The following is a 24775-nucleotide window of genomic DNA, read 5'->3' as shown; positions in this document are numbered from 1 at the left end:
GCCTTGTCTTCTCACTTGTTATGGTGTCTTTTGATAAACAGAGGTTCTTAATTTCAAGAGAGTGGGAGCCAATTTCCCTTTGAAGATCAAGGGGGTTATTACGAGGGCCAAATCTTTTCTGGGTTTGTGGGCATCTGTCGTGGGGTGGTGCCACTTCTGCTGCATCAGCTCATCGCACTTTCTCCTTTCTCAGATTTCTGGGTGGACGAGGAGAGTCAGAGTAGCCCCAAGTACCATCCTTCCCAGTTGCTAGTCTGTGTGCCCAGGGCCTTCGTCTCTTTGGCTGCGTCAGAGACACTGGGCCCAGAGGCTCTTGAAGCCACGAACCCCAAGGAGGGGCCATAACCAGTACAGGACGCTGGCCACGTGGTGTGGCAAAGGCGGGGCCCCAGGCAAAATAAAGAGCAGCTCACAGCTGGGGGAAGAGAGCAGGGGTCAGACAGTCCTGGGGTGGAATCTCATCTCGGCTGCGTGTGACCTTGGCCCAGGGTCTCAAACTGTCCGAGCCCTTGTTTTCCACAAAACTTACCTGCCAGGGTAGTGGGGAGGATTAAATATTTGTTAAGGCCCTGGGGCCCTGTGCTTTTTGAGAAATGGCAGCTGCTTTCTTTATGCCCTTCTATATGGCAATGGATTTTCCAGGGCAAGAGACCCCGCCGGTCACACTGTAGCCACAATCAATTCTGATGTCCTAGGGGTGACATTTAACCTGCTATCCTAGGGCTTCTCCATGCCAGTGATAGGTGTTGGGATGCCTCTTTTTGAACAAGAACAAGATGCCAAACGACATCTAAAATAAGTAAAAACATAAGACCAGAATGCTTTCCCAACACTTCTCACAATGCTCCTCATCTTGGAGGAAGAGTAACTGACGTGTGAGAAAGAAAGCATAATGTATTTAGATTTTAATGAAGCATCTATTTCCCCCAACACTGACAAGTTGCCAACAAGGAAAAGGTAAATATTTTCAGTGGAAACCTGCTGTTCCAATATTAGCTTTAAATGTGAATGGCTCTCTGGAAACGCCAAACTGAAGAAAACAGTCATTTCTCCAATGAAAAAATAAAGACTCATTTCCCATAAACTGTCAGGTACAAAAATAATGTGGACAAATCATTTGGATGGCAGATCCACTCATGGTTGTTAGCGTGCTCACGACTCAGCAGTGGGCTGGGTTCAGGGCTCCCAGGGTAGGATAAGCAGGCCTGAGCCGTCCACTCCAAGGGCCAGTCTGTGGCACCAGGTGGGAGGAGTGTGAGGAGGAGGAGGACGGGGCTTTGCAGGGTCTGACAGGTTTGCATTTGGGTGGACAACTCCTAGTGCTGCCAGGGCTCAGCCCCCCAGGGAAGAATCACATAGCTTGCCTCACAGGAAACAATGAACTGTCCATAAACTGGCCTGCACCCAACGATAGCTTCAAGGCCCCAGGAGAACCTGATGAAAGCAATGATTTTACAAGTCTCTTGATGAAGTTAAAAAAACTAACCGGGACTTCCCTGGTGGCGCAGTGGTTAAGAATCCGCCTGCCAATGCAGGGCACACAGGTTCGAGCCCTGGACCGGGAAGATCCCACATGCCACGGAGCAACTAAGCCCGTGCGCCACAACTACTGAACCTGTGCTCTACAGCCCGTGAGCCACAACTACTGAGCCCGTGTGCCACAACTACTGAAGCCCACGCGCCTCGAGCCTGTTTTCCACAACAAGAGAAGCCACCGCAATGAGAAGCCCGCGCACCACAACAAAGAGTAGCCCCTGCTTGCTGTAACTAGAGAAAGCCTGCGTGCAGCAACGAAGACCCAACGCAGCCAAAAATAAATATAAATAAATAAATTTATTAAAAAAAAACCCAAAACACTTTTTTTTCCATAGTGACCTGTCCTTCCTCTCTTTTCCTGCTCCAATTTATGGTGGGACTTTGCAAACCACAGGCTTGTATAAGGCAAGGCAAACCCGTGGACATGCAGACGACCATGTGAAGCAGCCCGAGACACAGCATTTCCCCTGAAAACGTCCTGAAGAAGTTCCATGTTCAAAGGCAATGGATTTGTCTTCTATGTCTGTGAGTCTCTTTCTGTTTTGTAAATAAGTTTATTTATATTTTTTTTTTAGATTCTGCATATAGGCGACATCATATGATATTTGTCTTTTCCCAAAGGGGAAAAGGGTGGGGGATAAATTAGGAGTTTGGGATTAACATACACACACTACTAAATATAAAAGAGATAACCAACAAGGACCTACTGTATAGCACAGGGAACTCTACTCAATACTCTGTAATAACCTATATGGGAAAAGAATCTGAAAAACAATATTTATATATAAAATATATATAAAACTGAATCACTGTGCTGTGCAGATGAAACTAACACAACAATGTAAATCAACTGTACTTCGATATAAAATAAATAAATAAACAATTTTAAAACAGTAAACAGTAAGATCAGAGTGCTGGATTTGGAGACGGGGTCCTTAAAGGGGTAATTAAGCTGAAATGAGGTCACATGGGTGGGCACCCATCCAACATGACTGGTGTCCTTTTAAGAAGAGGAAATTCTGACACAGACAACACAGACTAAGGGATGACCACGAGAAGACACAGCGAAAAGCAGCCGTGTGTGCTGGTCTAGAGAGAGGCCTCGGAAGAAACCAGATCTTCCGACACCTTGATCTTGGACTCACAGCCTCCATAACCAAGAGAACATACATTTCTGTTGGTAAGCCCCAAAAAAGGTAACAGGAAGAACAGACACACACACATACACACACACACACACACACACACACACACACACACACACAAGAAGTCAGCTATCAGCCGGTTATTAATGTTTGCAGGAAGGCAGGGGAGCGGGGCACAGGGCCCACTTTTGTTTATTTAGAAGTAATGTATTTTGCCTTCAGCAAACGAATGGCAATGCTAGAGCAATAGAGGCAAGTAAAATGAGATTGTAGCTTCCTGAGTGTGACAAATAGGCCTCCCCAACAAATTTTGCTATTAATTCTGAGTTTATTTTCATAAATCCACAGAGAATTGGTTTTTGGTTTTTTTTTCTCCCCCCACTAAAACTACAGTACATTCTGTTCTACCAACAGCCATTCTGGGCCAAGTGAGGTTGCAACAGTTGTTTAGAAATGCTAAAAACCTAAAAGGTTTCTGTTAACTCTCATTATGGCCTAAGACAAACAGGGCTCTCAGATCTCTAAATACACCCACATGTGACAGCCTCCTCCTAGGACCCGGGGGGGTCATGGTCGGCCGGGTTGTGAGCCACATCTGCACTTGCCATTGTCACACGAAATGCCTGGAGACCTGCGGCTGACGGCCAAGCCAAGTTTCCCCTGGCCTCCTGCTAGGTTCCCAATCTCCCTCTGTAGTGGAAACACAGCTAGAGCCAGCGGTGCCCCAGTGAACTCACTGGCCTGTCCTGCCACGGAGCCCTGGGCCCCTCCTAGGTAGGTCTTGAACCGGGTCTCTTATTTTCTGTATTCTGATGCTTTGACATCTTGGGGCCTTGCTGACCCTGCAGGGACTGACACCTCCATGCTCCAGGGCTGGCCAGTTCCTGGAGATGGTCCAGAACTCCCCCAGGAGCACATCTTTCCTATGCAAACCAACCAATCCAGAGCTCACACCCCCCAAGCACCCCCCCTTTATGGGGCTTTTACAGTTGGGGTTACTCTCCACCTGCCCTAATCACCCCAGGGCCAGGGCCAGGTACCATACAAGCAGGGGCAGCCCCTAAGCCCTGAGCCCTGAAATGATTCAAACTAACCCATCCTAAGCCTGCTCACCCCACCTCGCCCATTCTTTCCTGCAGAAACCACAATAAAGGCTGAAGCCCACAGGTCCCCTCGCTCCCTCTGCCTCCTGACCGACCCTGGTGCTTTTCCGTGTGTCCTCCATGCCAGGCATAACCCATCCTCTTGGGAACTGTGGGTAACAAACTCTGTTCAATGGCCATTGTCTCCTGATCTGTGGGCCTTGTCATACCTAAATAGTAATGAAAACTCTATTTTAAAACAGGTCACTCTTTTATAATCAGGTTCTGCTGATTTTTCAGAGAACTATAAAAAAGTGGAAGAACCTCAGCAATGCTCTAGAGATTTGAAACCCGGACTGACTTTCGTGGTCTCTCCACCAGGGAGCAGGGGCCAGAGAACAAGGCGATCCAGTGAGAGCTGGCAGCTTGGGACAGGGGACAGAAGAGCATGATGGGGACCCGAGTATCCATCCTGCAAGTGGGAACACGAGGAGCCCTAGCGGATGTGTACCTGTGACAAGGACGTGAGCACATGCCCTGAGCTGGCCTTTGACAGAGACCAGAACACGGTGGCGATAAGACAGTCACACCACCCAGAACAGAGGCCACCGGCTTGTCACGTAGGCTTGGACTTGTTCCCTGTGCTCTCCCCGGCCTTTCTCACACACCCCCAGAAGCGGAGCTGCTTCCCACTCAGTGTCTGTGAGGACAACCTCAGGAACCCCAACACGCAGCCTAGAACCGGCTCACCTGTCCTTGGGGCGGGGGGCTGCAGGGCAGCGTGGCGGGGGCGTGGCCACCAGGGGGACACAGGGTGCAGGAGCTGTGGCCACGCTTGTCCATCTCCTCCTTCCCAAGGCTCCTCTTAGCCTCGGGGTCCCAGACCCAGCAGGCGGGGGGTCTTTGATGAGAATGTGGGGCTACAGCTGCCCACAGTCACTAAATCCCCCCAAACCTCCCAAGGCATTTAGAATCCTCCTGCAGTGGAAAATGCACTTGGAGCCTTTGAAGATTAAACTGTAGCTTAAACTGTCCTCTTAAAACACTCATAAGCCTAAACTGCTTAATGGAAACACTAATGAGACTGAATTCTGTGAGTCTGAATTAACATAATTAAGTAATTTACGGGCAAGGATTAATTTAGCTGTTAGGTACTTAACAGTCTCATGTTTGCGAAAAGAAAAGGCATGATTCAGTTCCCCAGTCAAAACAGAGAACAAAAACACCAACAGGAATTTGCCTGCTGCTGTTTCGCTTTTCCTTCCCAGAAACAGAGTCAACAGACTGAAAAGATGCACGTCCTTCATGCAGCCTGAGCAGAGAGTTTTTCAGTTTCAGGGCATCTGCCAGGCCCGGGAGGGGTTCCTGGCAGCCGCCCATGGCCCTGCTCCCTAGCAGCCTTGGGATCTGCCCCTTGGGCCAGGGGTGCTTCTCCGAGCTGGACGCAGGGCAGGCTGTGCTCCAGGTGACACCGTCCTGACCCAGGCAAGTGTCTGAATCTTGCTAAGCATCAGTTCAGGGGAGCAACGCCCCAAAAGACTGATGCCCTTTAGAGTGAAAGGGGTGCGGGCATCACTGCCTGCCTTGCAGGTTCCCTGACAGAGCAAGTTCTGCTCAGGCCGGGGTGGGGTGGACAGCTGGCTGCCCAGAAAGCCTGTCTCACAGGTGCTGGGAGGGGCCATGAAGCCAGGAGGACGTGATGCAGCGGCCGGGCTCACACCCAGGGGCCCCTCAAGGCACCGGCAGGGAGGGCCCCGTCTATGGAGCTCACCTGGCGGGTGAGATGAAGGAGATGATGATGATGATGATGATGGAGCTGAAGGCTGGTAGGTGCAGGCAAGTCTGAGCCCACCCACCACCAGTGCTGACCAGAAGCAGATGGGGAAAGAGGGAAGGAGCATTACAGGGAGTGAGAAGCGGAAGATCAAACATAGGGCTGAAAAAAAAAAAAAAAAGGTTAACAGAGTGAGAGAGTAAAGAGAGGTTAAGTGAGGAGAGAGGACAGGGGTGAGGCCCGCCATCCTTTCCCTCCACCTCCCACGTTGCCCCATTATCGGAGGAAGGACGGAGTACACAGCTTAGTACATTTGAGGCTGAGAGAGAGAGCAAGGCTGAAATATCTTTGGAAGGAATGTGAATGCAAACAAGGAAAAGAATACGCGTGCACACCATGGACCCTTCCTTCCTGCTTCTGTTCCTGCTCACAGGGCTTGGTGGCAGCTGTCCTCATCCGGCCACCACCGTGTCCAGCATCAGAGAACCACAGCCACAAAGGGACAACCCGGGCTTCAGGTCAGCAGGCCTGAGTTCACATCCTGGCTCTGCCTCAGCAGCTGTGTGGACCTGGACATGGCAGGGAACTTCTCTGGTTGTCACTTACCCCTGGTGAAAAGTGGCCATGATAATTAATATCCAACTTGCAGAACCATTCTGAGGATGAGATGCACAGACGAGTATACATGTCTGGTGCAGCATCTGGTAACTAACAGCAACCAGTGACAGCACTTAGCACCATCACAATAAAAATACTAAGGAGCTTGGACCACGAAGGAAAACCGAGCCCTCGGTCCACCTCTACTCAGGGCCCAAATCCCTAGAAATAACAGGAAAAAGAGAAGAAAACGAATAAAACTGTAACAGCCCTGGAAACAAGACTGGCAGATGAGATGTCCAAGGAACTGCGGGAAGGCAGCGAGCAGATGGGATGAGGTTGCAGGAGGAAGCAGGGCCTGGGTGGGGAGGCTGCTGCCGAGGGGAGAGCAGTGCCAGAGGAGCAGGGCAGGGGCGCCCAGGCTGGGCTTGGGCAGCAGCACGCTTCATTCAGAGGCTGAGAGGCAGGACAGAGCCCGGGGATGGGGAGGCTGCCACCGCCCTACCAGACTTCAACATCTTCTCTCAACACTCGATAGAACAGCCAGACAGAAAATTAGAAAGGATGAGGAAGAACTCAACACCATCAACCAACAGGTTCTCATAAACATTTTTAGAACATTCTACTCAACAACAGAATACACGTTATTCTCAAGGGCCCACAGAACATATTCCAAGATAGATTAGACCCTGACCTCAATGAATTTAAGAGAACTGAACTCCTACAGAATGTGTTCTGCAACCACAATGGAATCCAACTAGTAACTGACCACGGACGGAAAATAGAAAAATCTCCAAGCAGCTGGAAACAAAACAACACACTTTTAAAAACTCCACAAGTCCAAGAGGAAGTCTCAAGGGAAAAACAAAACAAAACATTGAACTGAATGAAAAGGAAAATACAACATACCAAAATCTGTGAGACATGGCTACACTATTGCTAAGAGGGAGATTTATGGCACCATTGTTTACATCAGAAAAGAAGAAAAGTCTCAAATCAATAACCGAAGCACCCACTTCAAGATCCTAGAAAAAGAAGAGCTAAATAAGCCCAAAGCAAAAGGAAGGAAGGAAATAATAAAGAGCAGAAAACAGTGAAATTGAAAACAGAAAAACACTAGAGAAAATAAGTGTAACAAAGAGCTAATTTTGTGAAAAGATCAATAAAACTGACAACCTTCCAGTTAAGAATGACTAAGCAAAAAAAAAAGAAGACACAAATTACCAATATCAGGAAAGAAACAAAGAATATACCCACAGATGCTACCAACAGCAAAAGTGTAATAAGGGAATATTACAAACAACTCTACACAAATATACTTGATAAATTAGATGAAATGGACCACTTCCTCAGAACACACAAACTACTACAACTCACCCCAATATGAAAAGGATAATTTGAACAACCCTATATAACTTTCCAAGAAACTTAGTTTGTAATTTTTAAAAAATCTCCCCGCCAAAGAGATATGGTTCCACTGGAAGATTTTACTAATAGTTTAAAGAATTAACACCAATTCAACACAATCACTTCCAGAACATAAAAGAGGAGGGAACACTTCCCAATTCATTTACTGAAGCTAGGATTACCCTGATAGTACAAAGACAGTCCCAAAAAAAAAAAAAAAAGAGCAAGAGAGAGAAAGAAAAAGAAAATTACAGACCAAGAATCCTCATGAACACAGACACAAACACCCTTAACAAAATATTAGCAAACAGGTTTCAGTAATATATATATAAAAAAGGAAACACCATGACCAAGTGGGGCTTGGTCAGATTCAGTACTGGATCAATATTCAGAAATCAACCAATATAACCTACCATATTAACAATTTAAAGAAGAAAAATCACATAATCGTGTCACTCAACAAGGAAAAGGCAGTGACAAAATTCAATACCCATTCATTTAAAAAAGAAAAAAAACTCTCAAACTATGACTAGAAGGGAACATCACCAACTTGCTGAAGAGTATTTACAAAAAAAGCCTACAAGTAACATTATACTTAATGGTGAAAGTCTGAATGCTTTCCCCTAAAGTCAGGAACAAGGTAAAGATGTCTGCCCTAGGTTGGAAGTTCTAGCCATGGCAACAAAACAAGAAAAGGAAATAAAAGGCATAAGGATCAAAAAGAAGAAATAAAACTGCCCTTATTTGTAGATGACATTATCAAGTATAAAATCTTAAAGAATCTACTCCTAGAACTAATAAGCAAGTTCAGAAAGGTTGCAGGATATAAGATTAACATGCAAAAGCAGTTATATTTCTGTATGTTAACAATGAACACATGAACATCAAAATTAAAAATATAATGCCTGGGACTTTCCTGGTGGCGCACTGGTTAAGAATCTGCCTGCCAATGCAGGGGACACGGGTTCGACCCCTGGTCTGGAAATATACCACATGCTGTGGAGCAACTAAGCCCGTGCGCCACAACTACCGAGCCTGCATTCTAGAGTCCGAGAGCCACAACTACTGAGTCCGCGTGTCACAACTACTGAAGCCCGCGTGCCTAGAGCCCGTGTTCCGCAATGAAGAGTAGCCCCCGCTTCGCGGCAACTAGAGAAAGCCTGCGCACAGCAACGAAGAAAAAAAGAAAGAAATACAATGCCTTTTATCATTGCTTAAATAAAATGAAATATTTAGGTATAAATCTAACCAAACATGTATAGGACTTGCATAGTGAAAGCTTCATAGTGCTGATGAAAGAAATCAAAGAAGATCTAAAAAAATGAAAAGAGGTATTGTGTTTGTGAAGACTGAACATAGTAAAGATGTCAGTTCTCCCAACTGATGTACAGGTCTAACACAATCCCTACCAAAACCCCAGCAAGATATTTTTTGTAGATATTGACAAGATAATGATAAAACTTGTATGGAAAGGCAAAAGAACTAGAAAAGTTCATATAAGTTTGAAAAAGAACTTATTGCTCCCACTAAAGTGGGAGCAATCAGTCTACCCCATTTCACAACTTTTTGTAGCTATAATAATCAAGACTCTGCTGCACTGGGAGAGGGACAGACACATAGATCAATGGAACAGACAGAGAGCTCGGAAATAAACCCACACAAATATGCCCAAATGACTCTTGACAAAAGTGCAAAGCAACTCAGTGGAAGAACGACAGGCATTTCAACACATGGTGCTGGAGTAACTGGATGACCATAGGCAAACAAAACAAAAAACAAACAAAAAAACCCCTTGACCTAAGTCTGATACCTTATACAACATTAACTCAAATTGGATCTCTTAAAATGAAACTCAGAATATATAACTTTTATAAAACTATAAAGCTTTTAGGGAAAAAAAAACCAGAGAGTATCTTTAGAATCTAAGATAAGGCAAAGAGTTCTAAGATTGATACCAAAAAACATGACCCTAAAAGGAAAAGTTAATAAATTGGATTTTATCAAAATTTTAAAATTTTACTCTGGAAAAGACCCGGTTAAAGAGGATGAAAAGACATGTTACAAAATGGGAGAAAATATTCACAAACAACATAATCATCAAAGCACAAGTAGCTAGAATATATAAAGATCTCTCAACACTCAATAGTTAAAAATTAGAAAATGAGAAAAAGACATGAAGAGACATTTCACTGGAGAGGATAGATGGATGGCAAATGAGCACATAAAAAGATACCTCACATCACTAGCCTTAGAGAAATGCAAATTAATGAGATGTTACGATATACCTATCACAATGTCTAATACAAAAAAACAGTGACAATACCAAACATTGGCAAGTATGTAGAGAAACTGGATCATTCATACATTGTTAGATGTCAAATGGTAGAGCTTCTCTGAAAAATAATTTCCCAGTTTCTTAAAAAAATAAACATGTACTATTATACAACCCGGCAACTGCATTCCTGGATGTTTATCCCCCAAAAATGAAGACAATGCTCACACAAAAACCTATACAACAATGTTTTTAGGTGCTTTACCTGTAATATCCAAAAACTAGAAACAACCCAGATGTCCTCTAATGGGTGAATGGTTAGACAAACTGTGTCACATCCATACCATGGAATACTACTTATCAATAAACTACAGATATACACAACAACCTGGATGAATCTTCGAAGAACCATGCTGAGTGAGAAGCACCAGTCCCGAAGGTTACATGGTATATGGTTCCTTTTTTTTTTTTTTTTTTTTCCACTTGTTAGCTTATGTCTCTCTGGGCGTCATTCCTGGCACGTGGGGTCCCGCTCTTTGGAACCTTCACTGGCCATCCTTTCCTCGTTTCTCCCCTGGGCACGAGAACCGCATAGGTACATACATCCACCCATCTTCCGCATCTGTAGACGCCTCCTGCCTCTTGTGCTATTTGGCCAAATTCTAATGCTCCCTCAGTGCCTTCATCTCCGGGTCTGTTCCAGTGGAGCCTTCCTCCCTGGGGTAGTAGTGCAGGGGATTGGGCCACAGGTCTTCGCTGATGATCTCAGCAATCCTGTTAGACCCTGGGCAGTTGTGATCAGACAACCAGTTGAGGAAGTTAAGGCTGGTGGTGTCCTGCCTGCGACTGGGGGCTCCCAGTTCATAATCCCAGAACCACTGGACTGGAGTGTAACGAGACGCCCTATATCCAGCGATGCTAAGGTGTTACTCCTTAATGATCGCGTTGTTCCAGAAGTAGGGGTTGTTCCAAAAAAAACACATCAACTTGCAGCGGTGCCTGGGATGGCCCAGTTCCTGCACCTCCAAATGGATCATGTAGCTAAGCATGTCTTCATCTTGGTCATTGATTATGGCCAACATCTGGGGGTGGTTCATAACGGCTCTGGCCCAGAAGCCAGGGATGCCCTGGAGGATGGCCCTCCTGCAATCCAAGTGAGGCTTCTGCCTCTGACCGATCTTGTGCTTGAGCCAAGTGTAGGCCCTGCTGGCTTGGGCATTCAGAGTGCTCAGCTCTAACTGCAGGGCCTCCAGCGCCTCCAGCAGGGGCCAGGCAGTCATGGGTCGTGGCCCTGGCATTTCCAGCCCCTGCTCCTGGGGCTTCTCCTCCCGCTCCTCTGCCAGCACCTGCTCCCGCTCCTCCGCCACCACCTCCACCACTTGTATGATATCCTCCACCAGCAGCCCCAACTCCTCCCCGATCCCCACCACCTCTCGCTCCTCCAGAGCCGTGCCTTGCTGCACGACCTCTACCCTGAAGATGGTGGCCCTCCTTGCCCGACCCATCAGCTAGTGCCCGCGGTCCCCACCGCACCTGGGGGACTGCGGGCCCCTGCTTCTGAGGACCCCCTCCCACACCTAGGATGACCCAGGGTCCCTGGGCAGCGCCGCCTTCCCCAGGCCGGCCTCACTCACCATGTGGCCCTGGCCCTGAGCTGGGACAGCTATGAAGGAGCCGGAGGTGGAAGCACAGCATGTGGCCCACAGAGCAGGCCCAACGACTAGAGTCACCCTGCAATGCGGACTTGGGGGGGTAGGGGGCCAACTGGGGCGGGGGTTGGGAACGCATCTCCATTTTTTTTCAAGTTTTATTGAGCTTCATTACAAATCAATTAGACAATAATAATCACAAAACTAAAGTCAGAAATTAAAGATAAAAAATTATTCTGACCACATAAAAATAAAATTTTTAACACCAATATTGAATAACAATTATTAACAAACTGGAGAAAAAAATATTTGAACATAAAAAAGTTAATAATATTTCTATTGATTTAAAAATCAATATATGCTAGCCAGACATTGATTACAACCTCTAGCTAAAAGTGAGTTAGACAGCTGGGGAGGAAGAATCTTGAACTTCATTTCTTCACATGTTTAAAAATAAAAGAAAAAGAGATTTTTCAGTCAATTCTTTTGGATTCAAAAATTTTGGATTTTTGTTTAAATTTTAATCTCTCAACTCTAATTCCTTCTCAGGAAGTATGATGGGGGAAAGTTTACATTTAACTCTCTGGCATCTATAATGCTGATATTAATGGAGCATCTTTATGTATACATTGTAATTGGCATATTTCTATTTATCAATACCATGATTTAATCCTACCACAGAGTATTTAACAAACTCTGTTGGCCAATGTGGTTGGATACTCTGTAATAGAAAACAGAGTGATTTCTTAATCCTGGTTACTAACTGGTCCTTAGAGTTAATTCACTTTTCCGAGAGGAAGACATTCCCAAACATTCCTGTTCCCAAATTATGGTTCCGTTTTACATCATTTTTGAAATGAGAAAATTACGGAAATGGAGGACAGAAGAGTGGTTGCCAGGGGTTAAGGAAGGGATTGGGGCAAGAGTGGTTGTGGTAATAAAGAGGCGCCATGAAGGACCCTTTTGTGACCCTGTTCTGTATCTTGACTGTATCGGCATCAGTATCCTGGTTGTGACGCTGTTGCTGTAGTTTCAACAGGAGATCACCATGATGGAAAACTGGATAAAGGATACACTGGATCTCCGTGTACTGTTTCTTACAATTGCATGTGAATCTATAATTATTTCAAATATACATTTCATTGAAAACATCAACTAGAAACCCTAGAAGGTAAATTCTTTTCAAAATGTAAAAACTGCAAAGATAGGGTGTGTCAGAGAGCTGGTCAACTGAGCTTAGGGATTCTCCCAAGACCCAAGACAAAGGGTCAAAGGGATAGAAAGTCTGAAGAGGCCAACCTCTAGTATCTGTCTAATAAGAGTTCTAGGAGGATGGAATGAGGAAAAATAAAGCAAAAGAGTCAAATAAATAACAGAAGAATTTCCTGAGGCCAAGCACAGAAGTCTTTGAATTTCAATCTCAAATCTAAACAACGGTGACCAAAGAAACTGGCCCACCTTTACAGTTCAGCTCAGATAATTGTTGGAGTATAATGAAAAACGGTTAATAACTCACTGAGGGCTAGGCAGGAAAAGGAAAACAAACTCACATCAACACACACAGGTCAAATCCCAGAACAAGGAAAGAGAAAAGAATCCTGAAAGGTTCTGGAAGAAGAAGAAAGTTATCTGAAAAGGAACAACAATTAATATTGGCACCAGATGCCTCGTCAGCAATGCTGCAGGCCAAAAAACCAGGGGACAAGGTTTTTGAAATTCTCAGTGAAAGTTATTTTGAACTTAAAATCTAAACTCAGCCTAATTTGTTGGAAGAAAATAAAGACTTCAAGAACTCAGAAAGTTTACTACCTAGATAGCCATCCATATATACAGCAAGCACTCAAAAATATCTTTCGAAAGAATGAATGACTTAGTAGAGAAAAAGATCTTGTAAACTAAAAAACTTAGCATAAAAGAAAGAAGATTAAAGAAAAAAAGGTGACCAAAGAGGGACTTCCCTGGTGGCACAGTGGCTAAGAATCTGCCTGCCAATGCAGGGGACACAGGTTCCAGCCCTGGTCCAGGAAGATCCCACATGCCGTGGAGCAACTAAGCCTGTGCACCACAACTACTGAGCCCACATGCCACAACTACTGAAGCCCACACGCCTAGAGCCCATGCTCCGCGACAAGAGAAGCCACCGCAACAAGAAGCCCGCGCACTGCAACGAAGAGCAGCCCCTGCTCGCCGGAGCTAGAGAAAGCCCGCACACAGCAACAAAGACCCAATGCAGCCAAAAATAAACAAATTAAAAAAACCCAAAAAACTCTTAGATGGTATCAAAATTAAAAAAAAAAAAATGAAGCCAGATACATGCTGATTGCAAAACTAAGGTTAAAAATAGAGAGATGAAAAACATATGAGGAAAGTGATGATAAAAATAATTTAACAGGTGTGGTGATATAAATATCATCCAAAGAATAATTAAAGGCAAAAAGACAATAAGACAAAGAGGGGATTTTTATATTGATTAAAGAAAGACTCATTACATCAATATGCGATGATAACTTTTGTACATCTTATAACTATGAAATGCATACACCAAAAATTGAGAGAAATCGACAAACCCACAATCGATGTGGAGACTAACGTCCCTTCTCAGAAACAGACCAGGTAGACAAAACACAAGACGCCCAAACACCTGAATGAGCTTCATGCAGCCACAGGTGACAAATGCGGCCCCTACAGGCACCAGGCAGGCAGGATGAACGGCTGACGTGGACAGGTGAGGGGGATGGGTAAACCATCCTTTGAAGGTGCAGCCACTGTGCAGCCCAGCTAAGTGTCGCCATGAAGGAATGAGGGTCCAGCAGAGCCAGAGCTTCTGATTTTTTTTCAAGAGAAACCCCAAATCCCTATTTTCTACATAAAATCTCTTGATTTGTAAATGTTTCCTCAAGTTAAAAAAAAAAAAACAAAAAACTTGTGTAGGGCTTCCCTGGTGGCGCAGTGGTTGAGAATCCGCCTGCCAATGCAGGGGACACGGGTTCGAGCCCTGGTCTGGGAAGATCCCACATGCCGCGGAGCAACTGGGCCCGTGAGCCACAACTACTGAGCCTGCGCGCCTGGAGCCTGTGCTCCGCAACAAGAGAAGCCGCGATAGTGAGAGGCCCGCGCACCGCGATGAAGAGTGGCTCCCGCTCGCCGCAACTAGAGAAAGCCCCCGCACAGAAACGAAGATCCAACACAGCCAAAAATAAATAAATAAATAAATAAATTTAAAATTACCTTTCTCTTAAAAAAAAAAAAAAAAAAAAACTTGTGTAGGTCGTACAAAACATATCTGCAGGCCAAGGCAGCCTGTGGGCTCCTGGTGGCAAACTCTGATCTAACTTATATAGACTTTTGTACTCAATAAGCACAGAATAAAACTACTCCTCAAATACTCATTGGAGTGTTGACAAAAACTGAACATGTACTAAACCACATAAAGAATTTTTTAACAAATTCAGAAAGGCAGAAATTATACAGAGCGCAGTCTCTGATCCCAATAAAGTTAAAAATCAGCAACAAAAGGAGCACCAAAAAAGTCTATGCAGTTGGAAAAAAACTTAAATCCCTTATAAATAACTTTTGAGTTATAGAGAAAAAAATCAAAGCCGAAATAAAAAATTATTCAGAAATGAATACCAATAAGAGCACTGTATAATCAAGCCAGAGATAGGTAATGAGAGGAAAAAAAATAAAATGTTTATTACTTATTAAAGCACATCAAAGCCTGAAAATAAAGAACAAAACATTCTATTCAAAGGAGTTAGGAAAAAAATAATAAAAATTTAAAAGCTGGAGGAATTAATAAACAAACAAAAATAGAAATTCATGAGTTAGAAAATAAAAGAACTAAATCAAAAAATAAAAATTGGTCTGAGCTGTGGGAGGGAGATGAGGTGGCTTCCAGGGGTTGAGAGGGTGGAGCTGGGACTCAGGCTGAAGCTGTGTTGGCTGGCGACCCCGTAGTTCCCGGGCTGAAATCTGAAACTGGCCCCATTCAGGGAGGGAAAGGAGAGCGCAAAGGAAGAGGCAGATTGCTCTGGACTGCCAGGAGTTGTGACGGCTCCAAAACGGCTGTGCATTCCACTGCCTCCGGCTGCTCTCCAGAGGGACAGGGCAAAAAGTGGAGTTCTTCAGGGAGGAATCAGGGGGACCAATTAAACACCTGGAAGCCAGAGGGGGCGGCAGGGGATGCTCAGTGAGGTATGGAGACTGGCAGAAGGAGAAGGAAGGAGTTGGTTCAAGATGCTGGCATAGGAAGATCCTGAACTCACCTCCTCTCATGGACACACAAAAATCTACAGCAACATATGGAAATATTCCCTCTGAACAGAACCTGAGAAGTAGCTACAGCTACTCCACAACAAAGGATAAAAGGGCCACATCAAGGTGGGTAGGAGAGGCAGGGACATGGTCTCGCCAAGCCCACCCCACCCCCCACTGCCAGCATGGAGACCCAAAGTCTGGAGGGATCTCACAAATACATAACTTCTCCCTGAGGAGCCAGAGGGTTGTTGTCCCATGTCAGGTACCCCAACCTTGGGGATCTGCCCTAGAGAGACAAGCCCCCCAAACGTCTGGCTTTGAAAACCAACAGGGTTTTTATTTTTTTGGCTGTGCCGCAGCATGCAGGATCTTAGTTCCTTGACCAGGGATTGAACCCGTGCCCCCTGCAGTGGAAGTGCAAAGTCCTATTTGCAAAGCAGAAATAGAGACAGAGATATAGAGAACAAACTTATGGATACCAAGGGGGAAGGGAGGGATGGGATGAATTGGGAGATTGGGAGTGACATATATACACTATTATGTATAAAATAGATAACTAATGAGAACCTACTGTATAACACAGGGAACTCTACTCAATGCTCTGTGGTGACCTGAATGGGAAGGAAATCTAAAAAAGAGGAGATATATATATATATATATATATATATATATGTATACATATAACTGATTCACTTCACTGTACAGCAGAAACTAACACAACACTGTAAAGCAACTATACCCCAATAAAAATTTTAAAATAAAAAATAATAATTAAAAAAAAAGAAGGAAATGGGAAGGGGAGCAAGAAGCGTTCCCTACCATAAAGACTCCACTTAAAGGGAATAAAAACAAGTGGGTAATTAACAGTATCTTGAAAATTGATAAACAATTCCCATCCACCCACACACAACTTGCAGTCAATAAAAATGTTTCATTTAGGGGAAAGTGAAAAAAATAATAATTAAGGGGGTTAGTTTTAGCCATTAAGGAGTCTGGGGGTGAGGTGATTCACTTTTGCACCTGAAAATACATTTTCAATAAAACTGAAGACTAAATATCTTTATTTTAAAAAAAAGAAAGAAAACCAATGGGGCTTATGTCCAGGAGACCATAGGGCTAGAGGGAATGGAGATTCTGCCCTTAAAGGGCTCCCACGCAGACTCACTTGCCCCAGTACCCAGCACAAAAGCAGAAGCTTGAAAAGAGCCTTGATCTTATGTGAAAAACATTCATTTGAAAATCCTAAAATATCTGCCAAAGAAGCAAAAGCCTGTTGGGAGTCTCTTCAGGGAATGAGGCTGGCAGGTGCCATTTCTGCCCTCTGCCCTCTGACTCTAACCTGTTAGCATCTGTCCTCCCTGCCCCCCCTGCACTGCTGCTGTAGCCCCATCAGAGGCAGCAGGCAAGTGCCACAGCCCCCCACAGTTCCCCAAAGTCAGTGGGTGCATGCAGCCCACACATGGGATGCCCTTGTGTGCCAGGCTCTGGTGGCCAGAGAGGATTGTGTTTCTGGGGCTAACAGGTCTGAAACAATCAAAGAGGTAGTTCAAGAGACAACCAAGAATGAGGGCAACTTTAAACAATAAAGTTCATCACCTACACAGGTACACCCTATCAAGACTGGGAGAGCTGTTTCTCCTAACACAGAGACGAAAACACAGAGAGTCAAGCAAAATGAGGAAACAGAGGAATTAGCTCCAAATGAAAGAACAAGATAAAAATCCCAGAAAAAACCCTTAATGAAACAGAGATAAGTAATTTACCCAATTAAAAGTTCAAAATAATGGTCATAAAAATGCTCAACAAACTTGGGAGAAGAATGGATGAACACAGTGAGAATTTCGACAAACAGAAAATATAAGAAGGTAACAGGCAGAAGTCACAAAGCTGAAGAACACAATAACTTAACTGAAAAATACACTGGAGGAGTTCAACAGCAGACTAGATGAGGCAAAGAAAGGATCCGTGAGCAGAAGACAGGGCAGTGGAACTTACCCAAACAGAGAAGCAAAAAGAAAAAATAATTTTTTAAAAAAAGCGAAGATAGCTTAAGGGACCTATGGGACAACATCAAACACAATAACATTCGAATTATAGAGAATGCAGAAAGAGAAAAGAGAGAGAAAGGGGAAGAAAATTTATTTGAAGAAATAATGTCTGTAAACTCCCTTACCCTGGGGAGGAAGCAGACATCCAGATCCAGGAATCTCAGAGAGTTCCAAACAAGATGAACCCAAAGACACCCATACCAAGACACATTATAATTAAAATGTCAAAAGCTAAAGACAGAATCCTAAAAACAGCAAGAGAAAAACAATTTGTTATATACAAGGGAACCCCCATGAGACTATCAGCAGATTTCTCAGCAGAACCTTTGCAGGCCAGAAGGGAGTGACATGACATATTCAAAGTGCTAGAAAAAAAAAACTTCCAACCAAGAATACTCTACTGGGCAAGGTTATCAATCAAAATTGAAGGAGAGGTAAAGAGTTCTCCAGACAAGCAAAAGCTAAAGGAGTTAATCACCACTAAACTGGTCCTACAAGAAATGTTAAAGGGACTTCTTTAAGCTGAAAAGAAATGGAACTAATTGGTAACAAGAAAATAACTGAAAGGGAAAGTCTCACTGGTAAGGTAAATAAGGTAAATATACAGGAAAGGAAGTGGGTTAATCACTTATAAAGCTAGTATAAAGATGACACGACAAAAGTAGTAAAAATAACTGTAATAATTAGTTAAGGGATAGACAAAATAACAAGATGTAAAAAGTGACATCAAAAACATAGAATGTGGTGGGGGGTAGTGAAAATGCGGTTTTAGAATGCACACAAATTTAACTTACTATCAACATAAAATAGATTGTTGTATATATAGGCTGTTGTATGTGAGTCCCATGGTACCCACAAAGCAAAAACCTACAGTAGATGCACAAAAGATAATAAGAAAGGAATCTAAGCGTAACAATACAGAAAGTCATCAAAACACAGGGAAGAAAGCAAGATAACAAGAAAGAAACAGAAAAACTACAAAACAGTCAGAAAACAATTATCAAAATGGCAGTAAGTATTGATACATTCCTATCAATAATTACTTTAAATGTAAATGGACTAAATTCTCCAATGTTTATCCACACTTGAATGGATAAACAACAACAACAACAAGACTCAACTATATGCTGCCTATAAGAGATTCACTTCAGATGTAAGGACAAATACACAGACTGAAAGTGAACAGATGGAAAAAGGTGTTTCATACAAAGGGAAACCAAAAGAAAGCTGGGGTAGCTATACTGATATCAGACAAAATAGACTTTAAAACAAAGTCTGTAATAAAAGACAAAGATGGGCATTAAATAATGATAAAGGAGTCAACCCAATAATAAGATATAACATTTGTAAATATTTATGTATCCAACATAGGAACACCTAAATATATAAAGCAAATATTAACAGACCTAAAGGGAGAAATTGACAGCAATACAATAACAGTAGGGTGCTTTAATACCCCACTTACATCAATGGATAGATCATCCAGACAGAAAATTAATAAGGAAACATCAGACTTAAATGATGTTTAAAAGATGGACCTAATAAATACAGAACATTCCATCCCAAAACAGCAGAATATATAATCTTCTCAAGTGCACATGGAGCATTCCCCAGGATAGATCATATGTTAGGCCACAAAACAAATCTAAATAAATTTAAGAAGACTGAAATCATATCAAGTAATGGTATGAAACTAGAACTCAATTACAAGAAGAAAACTGGAAAAATCACAAGTATGTAGAAATTAAACAATATGCTACTGAACAACCAATGGATCAATGAAGAAATAAAAAGAGAAATTTAAAAAATACCTTGAAACAAATGAAAATGAAAATAGAACATACCAAAATCTATGGGATGCAGCATAGACAGTTCTAAGAAAGAAGTTTATAGCAATTCAGGCCTACCTCAAGTATCAAGAAAAATTTCTAATAAGCAATCTAACTTTATAACTAAAGAAACTAAAAAAATAAGAAATGAAGCCCAAAGTTAGTAGAAGGGGAGAAATAATAAGGACCAGAGTGGAAATAAATAGAGCCTAAAAAGACAATAGAAAAGATCAATAAAACTGGTTCCTTGAAAACATAAACAAAATTGACAGACCTTTAGCTAGACTCACTAAGAAAAAAAGAGAGGGCTTAAATAAAATCATAAATGAAAGAGGAGGCATTACAACTGATATCAAAGAAATACAAAAGATCATGAGACTACTATGAACAATTATACATGAACAAATTGGCCAACCGAGAAGAAATGGATAAATTCCTAGAAACATACACTCTTCTAAGACTGAATCATGAAGCAATAGAAAACTCGAATAGACCAATTACTAGTAGGGAGATTGAATCAGTAATCAAAAAACTCCCAACAAACGAAAGCCCAGAACCAGATGGCTTCACTGGTTAATTCTACCAAACATCTGAAGATTTAATACCTACTCTTCTCAAACTCTTCCAAAAAAATTAAAAAGGAGGGAATGCTTCCAAACTCATGTTATGAGGCCAGCACCACCCTAATACCAAAACCAGACAAGGACATCAAAAAAAAGAACATTACACAGGCCAACAACCCTGATAAACATAGATGTAAAACTCCTCAACAAAATATTAGCAAATCAGATTCAGTAATACATTAAAAGGATCATACCTCATGATCAAGTGGGATTTATTCCAGGGATACAAGGATGGCTCAACATCTGCAACTCAATCAACATGATACACAACATGAAGATAAAAATCGTATGACCATGTCAATGGATGCAGAAAAAACATTTGACAAAATTCAACATCCATTTATGATAAAAACTCTCAGCCAAGTGGGTACAGAGGGAACATGCCTCAACACATAATAAAGGCCATATATGACAGGCCCACAGCTAACCACACTCAACAGTGAAAAGCTGAAAGCTTTTCCCTTAAGATCAGGAACAAGACAAGGATGCACACTCTGGCCACTTTTATTCAACATAGTATTGGAAGTCCTAGCCAGAGTGATTGGCAGGAAACAGAAATAAAAGGCATATAAATTTGAAAGGAAGAAGTAAAACTATCACTATTTGTGGATGATATGATTTTATATATAGAAAACCCTAAACACTCCACACACACACAAAAATTGTTAGAACTAATAAATTCAGTAAAGTTTCAGGATACAAAATTAATATACAAAAATCTGTTGCATTTTATACACTAACAACAAACTATCAGAAGAGAAATTAAGTAAGAATTAATACCATTTACAATTGCATCAAAAAGAATAACACATCTAGGAATAAATTTAACCAAGAAGGTGAAAGACCTGTACACTGAAAACTATAAGACACTGAAGAAAGAAATTGAAGATGACACAAATAAACAGAAAGATATTTCATGTTCATGGATTGGAATAATTAATATTGTAAAAATGTCCATATTACTCAAAGCAATCTACAGTTCCAATGCAATCCCTATCAAAATTCCAATGACATTTTTCACAGAACTAGAACAAATAATCCTAAAATCTGTATGAAACCATAAAAGCCAAAGCAATCGTAACAAAGAAGAATAAAGCTGGAGGCATCATGCTCCCTGACTTGAAACTATATTACAAAGCTATAATAATCAATATAGTACGGTATTGCCATAAAAACAGAAACATACATCAGTGGAGCAGAATAGAGAGCCCAGAAATAAATCCAATCATATATGGTTAATTAATTTACAACAAAGGAGGCAAGAATATACAATGGGGAAAGGGCAATCTCTTCAATAAATGGTATTGGGAAAACTGGACAGCCATATGCAAAAGAACAAAACTGGACAAATATCTTACCATACACAAAATTAACTCAAAATGGATTAAAAACATGAATGTAAAGACCTGAAAGCATAAAACTCCAAGAAGAAAACATAGGTGGTAAGCTCCTTACCATCACTCTTTGGCAATATTTTTTTGGATGTGACTCCAAAGGCAATGGCAACCAAAGTAAAAATAAACAAATGGGACCACATCAAACTAAAAAGCTTCTGCTCAGTGAAGGAAACCATCAACAAAATAAAAAGGTAACCTCCTGAATTGGATTAGATATTTGCAAATCATCTGTCTGATAAGGGGTTAATATCCTAAAGAACTCATTCAGCTCAATAACAAAAAATCCACAATCTGATTAAAAAATGGGAAGAGGATCTGAATAGACGTTTTTCCAAAAAAGACATACAGATGGCCAACAGGCACATGAAAAGATGCTCTACATCACTAATCATCAGGGAAATGCAAATCAAAACCACAGGGAGCTATTATCACCTCACACCTGTCAGAATGGCTATTACGCAAAGGACAAGAAATAACAAATGTTAGTGAGGATGTGGAGAAAAGGGATCCCTTGTGTACTGTTGGTGGGAATGTAAATTGGTGCAGCCACTATGGAAAACAGTACAGAGACTCGTCAAAAAATTAAGAATAGAACTACCATATGATCCAGCAATCCCACTTCTGGATATTTATCCGAAGAAAATGAAAACCCTAATTCAAAAAGATACATGCACCCTCATGTTCATTGCAGCATTATTTACAGTAGGCAAGATACAGAAACAACTTAAGAGTCCATTGATGGATGAATGGATAAAGAAGATCTGAGACACATATACAATGGCATATAATCAGCCATTAAAAAGAATGAAATCTTGCCATTTGCAACAACAGGGGACCTTGAATGTAAGTGAAATGAGCCAGATAGAGAAAGAAAAATACTGTATGATTTCACTTATATGTTGAATCTAAAAACCAAAACAAAACTCTCAGATACTACAGTCCCCCCTTACCCATGCTGAATACATTCCAAGACTTGAAGTGAATGCCTGATACCATGGATAGTACTGAACCCTATATATACTATGTATTTTCCTATACATGCATACCTATACCTATGACAAAATTTAACTTATAAATTAGGCACAGTAAGAGATTAACAACAATAAGAATAAAATAGAACAATTATAACAATATACTGTAATAAAAGTTATGTGAATGCAGTCTGTCTCTTTCTCGCTCTCTCTCAAAATATCTTATTGTACAAATTTAATGCCTTTTCCATCTTAACGAAGCACTCATCATGCACTGTGGCCATAACTTTTGCAGTTTGAGGTTCAACAGCAAAACTAGCACAAATTTCTTTTCCTTCTTCACAATTTCATGGATAGAAGATTTGTTCTTACTGTAGTTCTTAGTAACCTCAGCATATGATTTTTTTGTTTCCTTATTAAATCGAGAACTTTCACCTTTTCACTTAAAGGAAGCACTTTACAGCTTCTCTTTGGCATATCCGAATTGCCAGCATCACTATTCCTTGGGCTTTGGGGCCATTAGTAAAATAAGGGTTACTTGAACACAAGCACTGTGTTACTGTGACATCCATCTGATAACTGAGATGACTACTAAGTGCCTAATGGAGGGATATATCTAGACAAAGAAATGATTCATGTCCCAGGCAGGGCTGAGCGGGTTGGCGCGAGATTTCATCACACTACTCTGATGGGCGTGCAATTTAAAACTTATGAATTCTTTATTTCTGGAATTTTCCACTTAGTATTTCAGGCCACAGTTGACTGAGGGTAACTGAAACCACAGAAAGCGAAACCATGGTTAAGGGGGCACTACTGTACAGAGAACAGACTGGTGGTTGCCAGAGGGAAGGGGGTTTGGGGTGTGGGGGGGAAACGGGTGAAGGGGATCAAGAGGTACAAACTCCCGGTTATAAAGTAAGTCAGTCACGGGGATATAACGTACCGCATGGTGAATATAGTCAATAATACTGTACTGCAAATTTGAAACTGCTACGGAAATGAATCTTAAAAGTTCTCATGACAAGAAAAAATATTTCATAACGCTGTGGGGTGACAGATGGTAACTAGACTTATTGTGATCATTTCATAATGTATACAAATATTGAATCATTATGTTGTACACCTGAAACAGTATAATGTTGTATGTCAATTGTATTTAAATTTAAGAAATCTAGTTCTCTGAAAAACCTATTTTATAGGAAATAGCAAATTTTTCACTAGTCTGATCAAGGGAAAAAGGAGAGATGCCATGAATAAGATTAGGAACAATTATAGCTATAAACATGGAGAATATAGTTTTTAATTATGAAAATATGATATAAAATTCGTATGTCATATATTTGAAAATCTGGAGAAATTGATGATTTTCTAGGAAAGTTTAACTACTAAAATTCCCTCAAGGAGAAATGTAAAGCCTGAACAGACCTAGCTCTTTAAAGAGTCACCATGTCTGGTCAGACTGATTAATAAGTTCTACCAACATTTCAAAAAACAGGCAATGTCCACAGTATATAAACTGTTTCAGAACACAATAAATGCTAGAAAGCTTCCTAACTCATTCTACAAAACCAGCTTGATTCTGATACCCAGACTCATGAGGGACATCGCAAAAAAAGAGCAACTGTAGCTCAATCTATCTTATAAATAAAGATGGAAAATCCATGCATAAAATATTAACAATTGAATGCAGTACTGTATTAAAAGAACAATACTCATAATCAAATACAACTCATTCCAAGAATGGAAGGGTGAAATTTCCAATGTTAGGAAATCTATTACTGCAATTTACTACATTAAACAGATTAAATAGTAAAGTTGAAAAACAATAAAATCACCTCAATAAATGCTTTTTTTAAAAGCATGTAATAAAATTCAACATCCACTCCTGATCAAAACTCTTAGAAATCTAGGAATATAAAAATTTCCTTAATTTAATAAAGAGTAACTGCAGGAAACCTACAGAAGACACCTACAAATGGTATAACACAGGATCATTCCTGTATACATCAGAAACAAAACAACAACACCTATAGACAACCACTATTAATTATTCATCAGGAGTTCCTATACACTGAAATAAGACATGAAAAAGAAATGACAGTAATTAATATTAAAGGGATAAAAGCCACCATTTACAGACAGCTTTTATTTACACCTGTCTAGAAAAGCCAAGAGAATAAAAAATAAT

The 24775-nt window shown here is 41.5% G+C and overlaps 1 protein-coding gene and 1 pseudogene across 9 annotated transcripts in view; both read right to left on the bottom strand.

Annotated features, from left to right (window-relative positions):
- PCSK6 (proprotein convertase subtilisin/kexin type 6) overlaps positions 1–24775 on the bottom strand; it is a gene marked incomplete at its 5' end in the record, with an annotated part of 193657 nt that overhangs the window by 85698 nt on the left and 83184 nt on the right. The gene's annotated exons all lie outside the window — the stretch shown is intronic.
- On the bottom strand, positions 206–11816 carry LOC309625951 (testis-specific Y-encoded protein 10 pseudogene; annotated as a pseudogene). The gene has a single exon. The product of its transcript is annotated as a testis-specific Y-encoded protein 10 pseudogene (transcript).

Source organism: Balaenoptera borealis (assembly GCF_965194805.1).
Source record: "Balaenoptera borealis genome assembly, chromosome: 3".
NCBI lineage: Eukaryota > Metazoa > Chordata > Mammalia > Artiodactyla > Balaenopteridae > Balaenoptera > Balaenoptera borealis.
The sequence above is the reverse complement of the archived record's forward strand: the minus strand, read 5'-3'. Positions and strand labels throughout refer to the sequence as shown.